This window comes from Natrix helvetica (assembly GCF_964273705.1).
Source record: "Natrix helvetica genome assembly, chromosome: 2".
NCBI classification, from domain to species: Eukaryota; Metazoa; Chordata; class Lepidosauria; order Squamata; family Natricidae; genus Natrix; species Natrix helvetica.
In genome coordinates this window covers 14,834,565-14,849,229 of record NC_138552.1, presented here as the reverse complement: position 1 = coordinate 14,849,229, position 14,665 = coordinate 14,834,565, and the positions used below count along the sequence as shown (strand labels likewise).

Sequence of the window (14,665 nt, the reverse complement as noted above, 5' to 3'; positions counted from 1 at the left end):
CAGTTTTTATTCCTTTTTTATCTCTGTTCTTAAAACTGGATCAACTAATTGGCGCTAGTGGCAGCTTGGTGGTGACTGTGTTCCAAGTTCACGCCCATGTCAAGATTTGATTAAGCAGCTTTGGTCAATGAAAAATAGTGATGATGTCCTTTGTATCCCAATCTATGACTGAAATATGCAAGATCTTGAAAATGTGCCTGACATCTAATTAGGAAGTTAACATAGCAGAATTTCCAATTGAGTAAATATTCAGAAAAACATGGCCACATTTTAGCTTTTAAAATACTTTTTTTAAAATTATAGATACGCCTTAAAATATCTAAAACAACTTTTGTTTATCAAGCTTCATTAGCATAACTGGTAATTTTACTAAAGCAATATCAAAGATTTATCAAAAGTTTGTGTAGTTCTGTAGACACCTTCTTCCATTTCCTGTACTTTTGAGGGAAACGGACGAAGTTTAGGTGAGATTGTGTTAAATAATAAAAAGTGATTCATGAGTAGAACATTAGACAATTTACAATTGATTATATGGTTGTTTTTGTTTCTAATTCTAGCAAGTAAAAATAAAATCAGCTTCCCAATTCGAATTAAGTTGCTGCAATATTGTTGGAAAGTGATTTTGTCTGTGTGTGACAGGTCTTTGAACTGTTGAGGTTTTGGCATGACAGGTTCACAAAGGGAGGACTAGTCCTTTAGCTTAGGAGTTTACTGCAGAAGATAAGTAGGCTGATTCTGAGGGCTGGGTGAAACACATCATCAGTTTGCAATTGCTGCACACCCACAAGACATCTAGAATCAGTTCCTTCCCCCCCCCCCCAATTGAATTCTGTTGACCCTTATCTAGCATGAATTTGGCTTGACCATTGGACCAAATAGATAGCATGTAATAAACTTTTAGTGCTTTGAACTCAAGGTCTGTTCCTGGTTACTTGTGCCTAACATGTACACTCAATGCCAACACTTTAACTTGTGCCTGATAAGCAATCAGTAACTACTGTAGTTCTGTTAAGTCAACATATTGTCCCTGCAATTTACATAGGTGAACCGCTAGCTGCCGCATATTACAGCAGTTCAACTTTTCAACTCTTTTTCAAAGATAGGGCATGTAGGGCACATGGCAGAAAGCAAGATGTGATGTGGTCAAAATTACAGGATTTCTTGACAGTATTTACTGTATTATATATTTAATTTAGGCTGGCTGACTCCAGCTGACTTTGGGTGGCTCAGAATACTTTCAGTGAAGAATGATCTATTATTTTGTGCCAAGTGGTAGACAATTATCAGTCACCACTCAAAAAACAAGGAATTGTGAGAAGATAGATTGATGCTTGAATTCCAAAAGAAAATGAAAAGTATTTTATGAAGTTATCTGACACAGCTTAATGCATTCCTCCTTAACAAATTTAGCCAGATCTACCTCCTCCTTATCCTCCTAATCAGTAGGTGATAGATTAAAAAAAAGAGTCTGCCCAGACTGTACTTTGAAGTTACAGCCCTTGACTCTGCTTCAGTTTGTAGAAAATTTCAAACTGGTTATCATGCTCTACTTGCATGATGCTACTCTTGATCCCTCACCAGGTGGCTGCCTTTGATTCATGAAGTATATATGATTTATGGATAACAAATCTATCTCATTCTCTAAGAATATGTAGCAGACTTGGATAGACCAGTTGGCATTTGTATGTGTCTTGCATTACCCAGCTTCTTTTTCTGCTCGAGGGATTAACAACAAAGTAGGAAAGAAGATGACTTGAAAAGTGCATAAAAATATTACACAACGAGATCCTTGGTGTGGGATTCAATTTTTTTTACTACTGGTTCTGTGGCCGTGGCTTGGTGGGCGTGGCATGGCTTGGTCCCAATCAGCTGGGACTCAGGAGGCAGAGAATAGATGGGGGCGGGGCCAGTCAGAGGTGGTATTTATCTGTTCTCTGAACTATACAAAATTTCCGCTACCGGTTCTCCAGAACTGCTCAGAACCTGCTGAATACCACCTCTGAACGAGATTGACTATTATAAAAGAATCCCCCCCTCTATGTATAGAAGTTAAACAGTTGCATGTGATGGTAACCGAGTTACTCACTTGGGAATAATAAGCCACATAGGATATGAATGTTCTAGTTATGTCAGATTTTGCGTTGACTGCAAAGATAGGGTAAACTGCCTTTATCACTTGATAGATCCAAAGATGAAATGATAAATCGAACTGCAAAATCATTTTTTAAATAATACTTTTGCTGAACCAGATAAGGCAACATTAATCTTGTTTGATATTTGAAGCTTCATTTTTATTTATTTAAAATAATTTGACATACATTTATTAAACCTTTGTAATTTCAGTTCTATTTTATAAAGAAATATTGCTTATCTATAACTTCTTTTTCACCTCCAAGAAATTCTGTACTGAAATAAAACACTATTGAGCTTTTGAGTACTTTGCCTGATGTAGCACATCGATGTTCGTTCCTTAAGAGGTGCATTCTTTTGGTTGCTGTTAAAGGAAGATGTGGAGTGGTGTGAAAGGCTTTATTTTAAATGGTGCACTAAAGAAGCTGGTATCCTACATCAAGAACATCCTAGAAAAACAATAAAATAGGAATAGAATATTTCCATACTACATTGGAGGTGGCTGGATCGCCTTTCTTCTTCCTAAAGCAAGAACTGGTACTAAATGGCTTAATTAAAAATAAACTAAAATTAATTGCTTTTTAATTTTAAAATGTGGAAACTGAACTTTTTAGGGACAGAGTCTATTTCTTTGACATGCATGAAGTAGTGTTGTAAGTAGTTTGAGTACCAAGAAAGAAAAGGTTTGTATCTGATGGAGCCAAAATTCACTGCAAAAGCCAGTCATATTAGATAAAGCCAGAGCAATTCATATACCCTTAATGGTATTTGTGTGCTATCTTCGACTTATTTAAAATATTATTGGTGTGAGATATGTTATTAGCTTATTTTTCCAAATATGTAATTTTAGAGATCTTCAAATTGATAATCTATCAATTATTTCAAAGGCACTGATGCATTAATTAAAACCTTTTAAGCAGGTGAACTTTGCTAATTTAAGCAAAGATTGTTCTGCTTAATCTTCAGGTTTTTAAAGAATGCTGCTACTTTTCTCTAAAGTAAGATATCATTCCCCTGAAATTTCCTCTCTCCAAGTTATCTCCCAGATAATTTACACATTACTGAACCATATATTTGAAAGGTTTGCCAGTTTTTATTTTGTGTTGCTTTTTATTTAGAGGCATCATATATTTTGGCTACGTTGCATTAAGAGGGCAGCAAACATCCTATAACTTTTTATAAGAGGCACTAACTGCTATACAAAAATATACCTTGGATCATATTGGACATTCAAATTTATAGCTATTTATAGCTATTTTGTTACTAAAGTTAAAATTCATTCCTGTTGAAAAAGGAATGTCCAGAGCGTGTTTATTCTGGTCAATAGTGAAATAAGAGGTGACAGTTTCCTTCCTTCCTTCCTTCCTTCCTTCCTTCCTTCCTTCCTTCCTTCCTTCCTTCCTTCCTTCCTTCCTTCCATGTGGACGACCTGACACCCATTTTATTTTCTATTGTAAAGATTAGAAGTGAGCATTTGAGAGTTGCTCATTTGGTTTGAAGCCTCCTTCAAAATCAAATTCAGAAATTTATCTTATTCATTTCTGTATCATGTACATGTTTATGCTACATTCACCTACAGTGAGGGCACAGGAAGGAAGAATGAATATTGATGAATCAATGAGCACTTGGAATTTTGTAAGTGATTTGTGCAGCTTCTCATATTCAACATGAGACTCTCAATTGGGATTTGGTTGAGTTGCAGTTTGTGCTTTTCAATCAGGTAGACTTTCTGTTTTTTTCCCTTTAGTGTTATAATCTAATCTGCTTCTTAAAAGAAGAGGAAGGCCTCTGTCAACTTCAGCTACGTCCTGATAAGACTGGTTTCATCCTGTCTTTAACAATTTTGTAAAATCTAAGGAATGCAATACATGTGTGATAACTACTCTCTGTATATATTAGGGAAGCAAGCAATAGAGAAAAAATGTGATTGGTTTCCTAAAACCTTAGGATTGAGAGAGTTTTAGATCAGCCCTGTGGATCTGGCATTTCAGCCTAAAAATGTGGTCTGATGTTATTTACCCAAAGAAGCACTGGATTGTGTTTTAATGTGCAGATTTCACACCTGACACATGCAAGTTACTTTTGATACTAAGAATTTTAACATTTTTTTTTAAAAAAGGGCTAGGTATTCTCAACCTTTTTGAGTTTGCTGATTTGGCATTTGAGAATTATCCCTTGACTACCTACTACTAACATTAAAGTATTTCAGATTAAGGAATATGTTTTTTTCATATTCATGCAAAGAAAATAAGTTTGTCTTCAAAAATTTTAATATAGACCTTAGACTCAGTCTTGTTACTTTAGAAAATGATACATTTTTTCCCTGCTTCCTCTTGTAATGAATGGAATATAGGTACATATATAAAATGTGTATGTACAGAGCTATATAAAAGTTGTTTTATTTTATTGTCCTCTTGTTTGGTTAATAAACAAAAATTTAAAAGGATATCTATAACATTATCCTGATTCAACTTAAGTGTCTGCGGTTATAAGTGTACTTCATTTCAGCTAATTAAGTTATTTAGTCATTTGCATATTAGCAACATACTTACACATTCCACTTTTAGGGGGAATTGTAATCACATCCACAGATTGTTTCCACTCCATTGTAGCTGAATACTTCAAGCTGAATACTAACAATTTAAAAGGCTTTACTTTATATTAAAAGGCGTTTTTATTGTAGCCATTTTCAAAATATTTTTTCTGGCACTTATAAATCTAAGATTAAAGAACAACTGTTGTAACTATGCAGGTGTGATCCTTGTTTACCTTCTTCTTCTTGTTGTGCCATATCTGTCATCGGACACTGGCAATCATGTTGGCGATCCTATTTTTGTCAATAATGAAAAAGTGCTGCTAAGTTTTGTCCAAACCTGTCCCTTAGATTTTGAAGCCATGATGTTCTTCTTTTGCCTGGATCTCATTTGCCTTCAATCTTTCCCTGGAGGATTAAGTGAAGTATGCTGTATTTTTCCGAGTCTTGCATCCCATGTCCAAAATATTCTAATTCTTGTTTTTCACTTTTGTTTTGTTTTGTTATTTTAGGATTGCTTAATTCTTATGGCAAAGCTGCTATTCCATGAAGCATGAAACCTCACGTCAAAGTTATGCAAGGTTGCAAAGTGCATTTTATGATAGAGCAGTTGTTTTAAATATTACACTATCATTCAAATTGATTGTTAAAGTGCTAGTATTCTAGGTGGCTACATCCAGTGGTTTCTGTTCTTCTGTAAAAGGAGAAAGCCTTAGGATGCATCCCTTTTCCTTCTTGGACAGCAGTTCCCCAGTTGTGGAATTGATAGAAAAATGATTAGGTAATATGAAGTTTTCAGTCCATTAATCTTTATCCACCTGATTGTCAAGATCTGGATCGGTTGAATTTTCTTTGGCAGTAGAAACATCACTTCAGGTGATACTTGCTGTAATGTTTTTGTGGTTGAACTCTTCCTATATTTCAGATGGACACATCCAGTGTTTCTGGTTTTGCAAAGGTAGTCCTTGACATACAATGGTTCATTTATTGACTGAACTTATAATGGCACTGAAAAAAGTGACTTACAATTGTTTTTCATACTTAGGACCATTGCAGGATTCCCATGGACATGTGACGAAAACTCAGAAGCTTGTCAACTGGTTCATTTATGATGTTTGCAGTGTCCTGAGGTCTTGTGATCACCTTTGGCGACTTTCTGACAAGCAAATTCACTTAAGGATCATGTTACCAACTTAACAATTGCAGTGTTTCACTTTACAACTGTGACAAAAAAAGTCATAAAATGGGGCAAGCTCACTTAATAGCAAATTTTGGGCTTGGTTGTGGTTGTAAGTCAAGAACTACCTGTGTGTTTTGCCTGAGCCTCACGTGGTGGCCCCCCGCCAGCTTGAATTGACTTAGAATCTCCGTCTCTTTATTGTTATCTTTGACTCTCTTTTTTTGCCATAACACTTCTCCCTCCCCCCCTTTGATTAATATTTCTGTTTTTTTATTCATTCTTGACAGTCACAATAATGCTACCCTGTTTCCCTGAAAATAAGACCTCCCTGGATAATAAGCCCAATCGGGCTTTTGAGCGCATGCGCTAAAATAAGCCCTCCCCAAAAATAAGCCCTTCGCGAAAATATTGCAACGCAGTAGCAGCCATGAGGTGACCATGCTCGCACCTCAAAAGTAATAAAACCTCCCCTAAAATAAAGCCAAGCGCTTATTTTGTGAGTCAAAAGAACGGGGAAACATGTCTTCTTGACTCTTAGCGCTAGAACATCCATAAACTGATGTTTCTGTTTTAAGGAACAAGATAACTATGTACATAAAATTCCGTGGTAGCTTTTACTGAGTGGTGCAATAGTTTGGATCTGGGGGGCAAATCTGAATTCTACAACTTTGTATTGTTACTTTCCCTTCCTGCCTTGTCATTGTTGACAACTCCTCCTTTTTCACAAATTAAGTGTATCACATCTACACTGCAAAATCCAGATGACTTCCTGTTGCCATGTGTTGAGCATATAGGCTTTTACAGTCCAGATATAGTAGCTCTATTATTGAGTGATTTTGCAAAACTGATTTCTCATAAGCACCACAGAACTGCTGTGAAATTAATTTCTAGAAATTTTGCACAGAAAGGCAACTTATTTTATAGATCTAAAATCAAGAGAGTTGAATAGTTTAATTTTATAATTTTAATGGAAAAGGGGGTGTTTTTTTTAAAAAAAAATCATATCCTGGACCACATTGTCCTCACCACTGTTGAAAGGAAAAGTGGCCATCAATTGAAATAGCTGTTTGCTCATGTAATGATGTTTGGAAAGAATGTTTGGCATTTTGATAGCAGATTGATGGACAAAAGGCATAGTTGTGTGGCAAGAATGATGTGGATCCCTTGTTGTTTGAGGTTCCTGACTTAAAAGGCTTCCTAAATTAGCAGATATATGCTCAGCATTTGAAAACCGGCAATCATTTATTAGATTCATTGGATTTATATCCTTCCTTTCATTTAATTATATTTGAATCACTTTGAATTTCTCATGAGAATATATTGGAGCAACTTCACTCTTAATTTTATTACCTTTTTTTTCAAACTCTGAAGTGAAAAACAAAGATAATCATAACTAGAACATTTTATTGGGTTATTATTCGAAGATTTTTCTTTGCTTCAAGGGACATTAATAAGTTTCTCCCATGGTTCAGAAAACTCTGTGTATTTAGAAGGCTTTTTTTGCTTGGCAATGCCCCTTTCCATTTCTTGCGCAAATTGTATCCCAAGCTTTTAAAGAAGTGTTTTTAACAGGAAAATTGATATTTTGCTCTTAAATGTTAAATGTCTATAAAGTACACTCTCTCAGATCGTGTTTACAGTATATTCTTTTCTCCAGTGTTTGCTAGAAAATTTAACATCATATGAAATCACAGTGTAGTAGCTTCATACCTGGCTGAAGTGACATTATTTTTGATCCTAAAGTTTACATTGTATGGTATAATCTTCAGAATATATCAGGCTGGGTAACTTAAAATACACACCCAGGGAGTTTAAATGTTGATCTACCTAATTTCAGGATCAAGCTTGCATGTAATGGTTGAATGGATTTGATGTTGTTAGAATTCACCCTCACTGGATTTCAGAAAAGTAGCTACATTAAGACTCAGGTTTCCTGCACTATTAAATAGTTCCAGATGTAAATTGTTGGTAAAACAAAATGTAAGGAAATGTGATGATGTTCTGCTTTGTATCGGAGCAGTGTAATCCATCCAGTTTTCTTTGGATCTGTTCAAATTTGAGGAGATGCCTTGATTGTGGAGTTAGTAGCTTCATTTGAAAGTACTAAAAAAAACCTATTAAAAAGAATGGCCCAACAAATGGTACCCTGTTTCCCTGAAAATGAGACCTCTCCAGGTAATAAACCCAATCTGGCTTTTGAGTGCATCCGCTAAAATAAGCCCTCCCCGAAAATATTGCAACAGCTATGAGGTGACTACACTCGCCGCCTCCTGCACCTCAAAAATAATAAGACCTCCCCGAAAATAAGGCCAAGCGCTTATTTCAGGGGTCAAAAGAAAATACCACCCTGTCTTATTTTCAGGGAAACATGGTAATTAAATGTTCATGTGTAAAAGTAACCAACAGGGACATTTCAGCTCTGTTGTGCTGGTTGTATAGCTAATCCTTGACCGTGGCAGCATCCCCATGGTCATACAATCAAAATTCGAATGCTTGGCAACTGGTTTATATTTATGACAGTTCGATGTCCTGGGGTCATGTAACCTTCTGACAAGCAAAGTCAATGGGGAAGTCAGATTCATTTTACAACTGTGTTACTAACTTAACATCTACAGGGATTGATTTAACAAATGTAGCAAGGAAGGTTGTAAAATGGGGCAAAACTCACTTAACAAATGTCTTACTTGCGGTCACAAGTTGAGGACTACCTTCATTGTCATTGAGTAAAGTTTATGCCACTGAGTTGACTTTCTGATACTCAGAAAAACTTCAACAAATTTACTATGTTAATACATAATGTCTTAATATGACTTGGTTCATTTAAAAAATGTTGCAATTTTCCTCTACAAGGCATAAGAATGAATGAGAACTAGACAATCTGTGACCTGTTGAGTATTTTTTTAAAAAAAAAATCAGGGCAACCTGGTCTACCCAAATATGTGACGGAGCATACTGCTTCCGCTTTTGCCTTTAAGCCCCAATCCAGGAACCTTCACAGGTAGTCACTTTTGCGACAAAACTATTTTTTGTGTTACCGACAAAGGAATAAAGGGAGACTAGTATAGATCTATTTCAATCTATTTAGCTCTCATCAGCTAGCCATACTCTTCTAGAATTCGAACCTAGGTAGATGTATTAATTTCTAAGCTATGGGCTCTCCTCACTTTATTGGCTATACCAAGGGAGAGATTAAAAGTTTTTTTTTAAATCAGGGCAACCTGGTCTACCTGTGACCTGTTGGTTCAGCCTTTCTGATATATTCACAAGCACAGAGGGACTTGCAGAGGTTATTCGGGTATGGGAGACTTACCCGAGGAACTTATCACCTGCCATGCAAGTTTCCTATTGACATTCTCCCTGAAAGCTTCCCAGGAAAGTCCAAACTGTTGCATTCCTGCCTTCAGATGTGGTCATGTGATCTCCCATTGAGTTTCTCTCTGAAAGCTTCCTAGCCTTCCCCACTGACTTGTGGGAAGATCTCAGAGAACATTGTAAATAAGGGTGATGCCACAAAGGCAGCTCAGTGGCAGCACTGAAAGAAGAAAATTACAAAATTTCTGTAATTTTGTCCTGACATTTTGTAGGTCAACCCCTTTGATATACCTTGGTTGAAAAGATACAATGATTTTTCCTTATGATGCATCCTTTCGCCCTTTTAAAATTTACAGAGTTTTATTAGTATATGGATCTGCTATAGTGGTGTGATCAGCGGTGGGATTCTCTTAGGTTTACACTGGTTCCCAACTGTGAGCGTGCGCACCTTCCATGCATGCACTTTGCTTGCATGCACAGCATGTATGCATGTGTGGCATGTACGCATGCGTGTGGCATCGAAAACAAGGCTACATAGGACGTTTTGGAGCCGGGGCAGGGGGCGGGCCTACCGGTTCGGGTGAACCAGTCCAAAATGGCTGAATACCATTTCTGGGTGCAATGGCTCAGGGGTTATAGACACTGAGCTTGTCATCTGGAGAGTTAACAGCCTGGGTTCAAGACCTGAACACACAACAGAGTGAGCACCTATTACTTGTCCCAGCTCCTACCTAGTTAGAAGTTTGAAAGCATTCAAATGCAAGTAGATAAATAGGTATCACTTTGATAATAAGGTGACAACTTTCTGAGTGCCTTTGGCATATAGCCATGCTGCCCACATACCATCAAAAGTGTGCTCAGACAGTGCTGGCTCCCTTGGCAAAGAAACAGAGAAGAGCATCGTGCCTTAGAGTTAGACATGACTGATGGGGAAACTTTTATCTTTTAGATCTGCTATAGAATTTTGGGCACATATCTTTCTTAGTTACAGCTAAACGAATCCAAAGATTTTTAATATATATATATATATAAATTGGACATCTAATTTAATATTTCTTTTTACATTAAAATGTGATTAAAAGGAGCCACAGTACACGGTGTTTCTTTATAGGAACTTATTTCAATCATATATCAGTCTGTTTTGAAACTGTGGCACAATTTCCTTCCATTTTAAGGTGAGAAGCCTGTAGTTTAAGTCCTAGAAAATAAAATCTCTGAACATCCTACCTGCTCTGAAGCCCTTTTTCTCATAAAAATGTATAAGTAGCTTTGAATTTTCAAAAATTTGCTCATTCTGCTGTAAGTTGAGCAAATATTTCATGATATGATAGCTGGTGATTTGTAATAATTGTGAAATGCCTAGTGCTTATATTCTTTTTTTAGGAATGGGCAGTTCAGAACTGAGTAATAACTCTGCTTGTCATGATTTCTTAAAATAGGACTGTGAAGCCAAAGAACGGTTCATATTCATAAATATGCCTGGTTACAAATATAGAATATTTTGGTTTATTCAGTTGAAAATGCTGTTTCTTGCAAGTATCACCGTATAGATACATCGGTCGAGGACATGAAAAGACGGAGCTTCCTTTACTAACAATAATTAATATAAAAACAAGCAGACAAAAGCACATCATTCCTGTAAATTATTAGTTATTTGTAAGATTAAAATTGCTAACAGGAACTGTATGTTTTACTTATCTCTTCTGTTAACCTCTTTTTTTGATGTAGGTATATAGAGAAGATGATGTGAACTAATCTTCCCTATCAAACACATTATTATCCAAAGTGAAATATCATTTATGTAAGAACAAGAAGCTAAAGAAATATATTTGGTCTCATATGTGGTCGGTTAATTTACTCAAATTCATATCTTTAAATATTGAAAGGTTATGTACACTGATAATAGATTTAGACAGACATTATGCTCTAATTGCTCCCTAATGCTTATTAGCGAAAGGCAGCATTGATATAACTCACTAAAAAAGAACACAGTGTACTGTGGAGGTTTATTTTTTTAAATGCTTTTCTTTTTACCTCAAGCACTTTTTAAATGCAATATTTCTCAACCTTGGTTACTTTAAGACATGTGGACTTCAGCTCACAGCATTTCCCAGCCAACATACCTGGATGGCTGGAGAATTCTGGGAGTTGAAGTCCACACATATTTGAAGATGTTGTTGTTGAAAAATATTGTTTTAATATAACAAGGAAGGACCAACCCATTTCCAGTTTACACCATTGTTTTTTTTTAAAAAAACAAGTTCACTGGATCCATGTTGCTGGAATTGAGGAAGATGTGTGCCCTAAATTCTGTAGTTTGCAAGTATTTTGTGGATTTAAAAAAAGGTTTTGGTGTTTGTGTCAGTTTCCTGACTCTGAAGCTGACCGTTTGTGTGTGTGTGTGTGTGTGTGTGTGTGTGAGAGAGAGAGAGAGAGAGAGAGAGAGAGAGAGAGAGAGAGAGAGAGAGAGAGAGAGAGAGAGAGAGAGATGGATTAAATCAGAAGAAGAACAAGTAAATGAAACAATAGCATGGACAAAGAGCTTTAGAAATGCAAGTTAGATAAGTGGCAGCAATTGTGGGATAGAAATTACAAACTAACAATGTCAACTGCATACAAAGAGAATTTGTATAAAATACTTTATAGATGGCATATGTCACCCAAAAGATTGGCAAAAATGTTTAAAGAGAAATCAACTAAATGTTGGAAATATCATTAGACACTGGGTCCGTATTACCATATGTGGTGGACACGTGTAGAAGCAAAAAAAAAAACAACCCACACCCTGGGCAAAAATCTGAATGTGTTTGGAGAAGATGATGCAGCAACATATTGATCTAAAACCTGAACTGTTCTTGTTGGGTATCTTGTCAGAAAAATATAGTAAAGAAAAGGTATATTTGATTATTCATGTAATAACTGCAGCTAGAATTGTATTTGCACAAAATTAGAAGGGTGAAGAGATCCCCGCAGATGAAAACGTGCTTTAAAAAATATTAGAATGTGTAGAAATGAATAGATTCACTCTTGCAATTAAAGGAAAGGAAGAATCTGATTATTATAATATATGGAAGCTATTTTATCAATGCTTACAGAATAAATATGAAAATAATGTATTATAAAGTTAAATAAATTAAGAAGAGATGTTATAATAGATATGTAAAGTTTTAAGTACTAGTATTAAAAAAGAATATATATATATATATATATATATATATATATATATATATATATATATATATATATATATATATATATATATATATATATATATATATATATATATATGTAAAATATGGTGGTAAGCTTTAACTATTATGACACAAAAAATTGTACCCAGGTGACACACAATTTAATGAACGATGAAATGTTTGTATTAAAAAAAAATTAAAAATGGGGAAAAAAAGAAATTCCCTTTTGAAGAAACAGATCTGATTTGTATTTGTTCAGAAAGTAAATATCACTGTTTTCCTTTAGGCTTACCCTCTATTATGTGTGCTTACCGTATTTTTCGGAGTATAAGATGCACCGGAGTCTAAGATGCACCAAGATTTTGAAGAGGCAAATTAAAAAAAGTTTTTGCACTCTGCAAACCTTGCCAAAAATGGCCCGTCAGGAAAGGCAAGAGGCACAACACATAAAGCATCTTTGAAACAAGAGAATCATTTTCCTCTTTTTGCAGGGACACAAACATACAGTTGCACAACATAGATGCACAAACTAAATATGGAGATAAAGTATGCCTAGGAGTAACTATATTAAGTCATCCTTAATATCATTTGCTTTGTTGGGGGAGGGGGACTACAACCATATACCTTAATGAAATTAATTTGCAGCTATTTGATAGTTTTAAAGGTAGAACACCATGAAATACAACGACAGATTCTTCAGTTTTCGGAGGTAGCGCATACAGTAGACTGAATCAAGTGATTCACAAACAGATTGCCTTTCAGGCTGTTTGGATGACGTACAGCAAGGGTGTCAAACTCAAGGCCTGTGGGCTGTATGTGGCCCACGGGGTGCTGAGATCTGGTCCGTGGGGTCGCCCTGGAAACAGCAAAGGACCCGCCTGCAGTACCTCTGTCAGCGAAAAGGGAGTTCGGGAGGGCCAAGCTCCATTTTCGCTGGCAGAGGGTTGCAAGAGGATCCCCCCCAGCCCTGTCCAGGCCCCCACCAGTGCCCCTGTAATAAGTGATGTCAAGCTGGCCACACACCTCTGGCCACCACCCCCTCCCGAGGGCAAACACAAAATCGAGTTTGACACTGCTGATGTCCAGGTAGTCTAGGACTTACAACTACAAACAGTTGGAACCAGAGTTTCTGTTGCTAACCAAGGTGATTGTTAAGTGAGTTGAGCCCCATTTCATTATCATTTTTGCCATGGTTGCTAAGTAAATCACTGCTATTGTTTAAGTGAATCGCATAGTTGTTAAGTGAGTCCATTGACTTTGCTTATTGGAATTCTCCTGGGAAGATTGCAAATTGCAATCACGTGATCCCAGGAAGCTGCAACTGTTGTAAATACATGCCAGTTACCAGGGTCCCAAATTGTAATCACGTGACCTAAGGATGCTGCCATGGTCATAAGCGTGAGCGTCTAAATCCCCCCTTTTTTCCTGTGCGGTTGTAACTTCAAACTGTCAGTAAACAAATGGTTGTAGGTTGAGGACTACCGAGTGGTGGACTTGCTTTCTTGCCATTGCATGGAAGCCATTATATTAGCAGGAATATTCATTATCAACCAACAGCTAGAAATAATAGTCCTCTAAGGACACTAAGCAGGTGTCTATGTTTGAAAATATTGGAGTAATAGAGCTGTGTAGAAAGTATAAAGCAGGAGTCCCCAATCCCTGCACTGCGGCCCACTACCAGGCCGTGCCTATTCACAATTGGGCCGTGTGAGTCAAGCTGTCCATGTACATACCAGCCCAGTTCCCCTCCCCCCTAGCTAGACCACCAAGCAGCAAGGGTAGGGACCACTGGTATAAAGTAATCTTTTATGATGGAAGAAATGATATACACAATTCTATACTTAAGGAATGAATAAGAGTAGCATGGTTTTTATACCTTAGAGATATAAACTTGCTAGTGTCTCCATGTATGGATATCATGTAATGTATGGCTTCTGTAATTTTATTTTGGCACGTTCGTCAAGTGAAAAAATACAAAGTCAACCAGTTGGCAAGTGTTTCCTGCTTGGGAATTGTTAATGACAACCAAAACAGATTTATTTATCTCTTATCTCAGGGAGTGTCCAACCTTGGCAACTTTAAGACTGATTTAACATTAAGAATTCTGAGAATTGAAGTCCTCAAGTCTTAAAGTTGCCAAAGTTGGACATCCTTGCCCTGTTGCTTCATAGCTACCTTTTCTGGAAGCTGATAATCATACTTTCCCATTTGGACATTTATTTTGGAAAGCTATAATAACTGTGATTTATTGCCCTCGCTGTGTATATGGAAAGAGTCAAGCTAAAGCAAGGAGGTGTTGGGACCAGTTATTTTTGCTAC

The 14,665-nt window shown here is 36.5% G+C and overlaps 1 protein-coding gene across 14 annotated transcripts in view; it reads left to right on the top strand.

The window, feature by feature from the left end:
• TCF4 (transcription factor 4) overlaps positions 1-14,665 on the top strand; it is a 449,273-nt gene that overhangs the window by 22,007 nt on the left and 412,601 nt on the right. The gene's annotated exons all lie outside the window — the stretch shown is intronic.